This window comes from Sapajus apella, unplaced genomic scaffold (genome assembly GCF_009761245.1).
Source record: "Sapajus apella isolate SASKATOON/1434 unplaced genomic scaffold, GSC_monkey_1.0 scaffold46, whole genome shotgun sequence".
Lineage (NCBI taxonomy): Eukaryota > Metazoa > Chordata > Mammalia > Primates > Cebidae > Sapajus > Sapajus apella.
The window spans coordinates 16407027-16410446 of record NW_022436986.1 but is presented as its reverse complement, the minus strand read 5'-3'; the positions used below and the strand labels follow the sequence as shown (position 1 = coordinate 16410446).

Genomic DNA, 3420 nt, shown 5'->3' with positions numbered 1-3420 from the left:
ATCCATTTATTTGCTTTTCTTTGTGTTTCAGTCCTCAGTTCTGAGATACTCACAAATTAGTGTCGTGTTGCAACAGTTGCACAGGGCAGCTGAGGAAAATATTGCAAAACTGAAAAGTTCATATTACTCTTAAATTTGTACATAAATATATAGACCTAGAGGTAATGTGAACAGTGATACTAATCATTCTTTCCATTGGAAAGTAGATAGACATTTAATACTAGAATTGAGTAGTTTTATTTTTTCTGCCTATAGTCCCAGCTACTCAGGAAGCTGAGGTAGGACGATTGCTTGAGCCTGGGAGATTGAGGCTGCAGTGAGATGTAATTGTGCCGCTGCACTACAGCCTGGGTGACAGAGTGAGACCTTATCTTTAAAATAAATAGATAAGTAAATAAAGTAGAATCAGAGGAGAAACAAACTGAAAGAGGTAAATAGAAAATTTTCAAATAAGAGGCTATTTAAATTTTTTAAGCTGGCAACAGTAAAAACTAGTAGACTTTATTGAGCATAGCTCATGTAAAGTTCAGAAATAGGGCATTATAAATTATTAATGAAGATTACTCATGAAAATGAAACAGTTATTTATGCTTATCAAATTCACAACTTGAACTTCAAGTCAGATTCAATCTTAGCAACTTCAAATTATTTTTTAATTAACCTTTAGCTACTGTATTAGTCCATTCTCATATGGCTATAAAGAACTACCTGAGACTGAGTAACTTATGAAGAAAAGAGGTTTAATTGACTGACAGTTCCGCAGGTTTAACAGGAAGCAAGTCTGGGAGGCTTCAGGAAACTTACAATCCTGGTGGAAGATGAAAGGGAAGCAAGCACCTTCTTTACAAGGCTGCACAAGGAGGGGAGGGGCCACACACTTTTAAGCCAGCAGACCTTGAGAGAACTCACTCACTATCATGAGAACAGCATGGGGGAAATCCACCCCCAAGATCCAATTACCTTCCACCAGGTCCCTCCCTCAACATTGGGAATTATAATCCAACAGGAGATTTGGGTGGGGAGACAGTGCCAAACCATATCGGCTACTAATTTTAAAAGTAAGACAGAAAAGAGAATCATTCATATCACAGACATAATTTAGAAGGAACAAATGTAACTCTGGGCTGTACCTTGCAAGATAGAGAAAAGTATATCCATGAAATCAGCAAATTTGTCCAAAGATTAGAACCTCTGGAGTGTCACGAGGTTTGTTGGATAATGATTCTGAAAAGTGATCCTACTCCTTTTGACAGCATGAGATTCTTTGTAGCAAAACATAATGTGCTTCAAATTAATGATTATGATTTTTCATCAGATAAACATAACAGAAAATATGGTATTTCATGTGTATTAGTCTGTTTTCACACTGCTATAAAGAAATACCTGTGACTAATTTATAAAGGAAAGAGATTGAATTGACTCACAGTTCTGCATGGCTGGGAAGGCCTCAAGAAACTTACAATCACGGTGGAAGATGAAGAAGAAGCAGGTACCTTCCACACAAGGCGGCAGGAGGGAGTGAGAGCAAGCAGGGGAAATGACAGATGCTTATAAAACCATCAGATCTCAAGAGAACAGCATGGGAGAATCCACCTCTGTGATCCAATCACTTCCCTCCCTGGACACGTGGGGATTACAAGTCCCTCCCTTGACACATGAGAATTACAATTTGTGATGAGATTTGGGTGGGGACACAGAGCCAAACCACATCATTACCTAACACTAGTTCTTCTAAAAAGAAGGTATTAAGCATTCCTTTTTATTCTGATGTTTTGACATCTGGGGCCTTACTGACAGTTGGGAGACTAGCCCTCCCCAGGCTAGCCAGCCAATTCCTAGGGAGCATAAAAGACTAATCTGTGAGCTGTCTTTCATATGCAAACCTACTGATCCAGAGCCCATATCTCACATCCTGCTCTTACATTCAAGGCCACTATCCACCTGCTCTGGCAACCCCAGAGCCAGATACCAGGCAACTAGGGACAGCCCTTATACCCCTAGAGACCACTGAAATTATTCAAATCAGCCAATCCTAAACCTGCTTACTCTGCTTCTTCTGTTCCTTCCTGTAGAAACCACAGTACAGGCTCTTGCATATGTTTTCTCCTCACTCCTTTTGCTTCTTGACCAACTCTGGTTCTTACCTGTGTGGCATGTCTTCTTGTATTAGTCTGTTCTCATGCTGCTAATAAAGACATACCTGAGACTGGGTCATTTATAAAGGAAGGATGTTTCATGAACTCACAGTTCCGCATGGCTGGGGAAACCTCATAATCATGGCAGAAAATGAAAAAAGAGCAAAGGGAAGTCTTACATGTGTCAGGCAAAGAGGGTTGTGCAGGGGAACTCCCATTTATAAAACCATCAGATCTCATGAGATTTATTCACCACTATGAGAAGAGCATGGGAAAGACTCATCCCCATGATTAAATTACCTCCCACTGGGTCCATCCCATGACACATGGCAATTATGGGAGCAACAATTCAAGGTGAGGTTTGGGTGGAAACACAGCCAAGCCACATCACCTCTCTTCTTGGAACTGTGAATAACAAACTGTCTTTTCAGTGGCAGTCATCTCCTGATCTGTTGTTCTTATCATACCTAAATAATAAAACCTACATTTTAAAGCACAGAGAAAGACTGTGTAGAAACTGACTTTTATATTCTAAGTCCAAGGAAAAGCATTTTTATATTCCCATTTGTATTACCCTTATTTTACATGCCTAGTTTTCAGGATTATCCTTTGGCCAAGGTGTGCATTGATGACTACCTAAACTAGATCCTGTATTAGAATTTAGTAATCTAGATTCTTTATTAAAGGAACGTGAAACACCACATGTACACAGAAATGAAGCATATATGCAATTACTAAAACTGGGAGGAAAATGTGAGTAGGTTGGCAAACAGTAAACAATTGATGATATTGAAAAATAACAAGTTCATACTGGCTAGGAATATTGGCTTAGTATTAAGCCAAGCATTTTTGTGTTTTCTTTAAGCAATCTTTGCTTAACTGACTGCACAATATCTACAGAAAACAATGGAAAGCACTATAAATACTTTTGAAATTTGGTGCTAGAATAGCCAATAGATAAAAAGGAGACAAATGATTATTATCTAGGATGAATAATATTGATGATAATGATTGTAATATGAAAATATGACAATTTTTTTACCTATAAATTCAAAGTGGAATTTATAGGTAGAAAAAATGATCATAATATTTTCAAAAAAGAAATTTATATTTGATTCAATTTGATCATCACAGACAAATGTCATTTCAACTAACAGTTATTATCTGTATTGTTGAACTACCAGAAAAACAAAACAAGAAAGTTGTAAAGAGCATAGCTATTGTCTTTAGTGCGGAGGTGGGGGTGGGGGTTGAGCACCTTTCTATATGCTTATTGGCCTCTTTT

The 3420-nt window shown here is 38.0% G+C and overlaps 1 long non-coding RNA gene across 1 annotated transcript; it reads right to left on the bottom strand.

The window, feature by feature from the left end:
- Positions 1–723: 723 nt before the first annotated feature.
- LOC116524834 lies at positions 724–3117 on the bottom strand. The gene is made up of 2 exons (XR_004257502.1): positions 2436–3117; positions 724–960 (listed from the first exon to the last, which is right to left on the bottom strand). It is a non-coding gene; the product is annotated as an uncharacterized LOC116524834 (long non-coding RNA).
- Between the last annotated feature and the right edge of the window lie 303 nt (positions 3118–3420).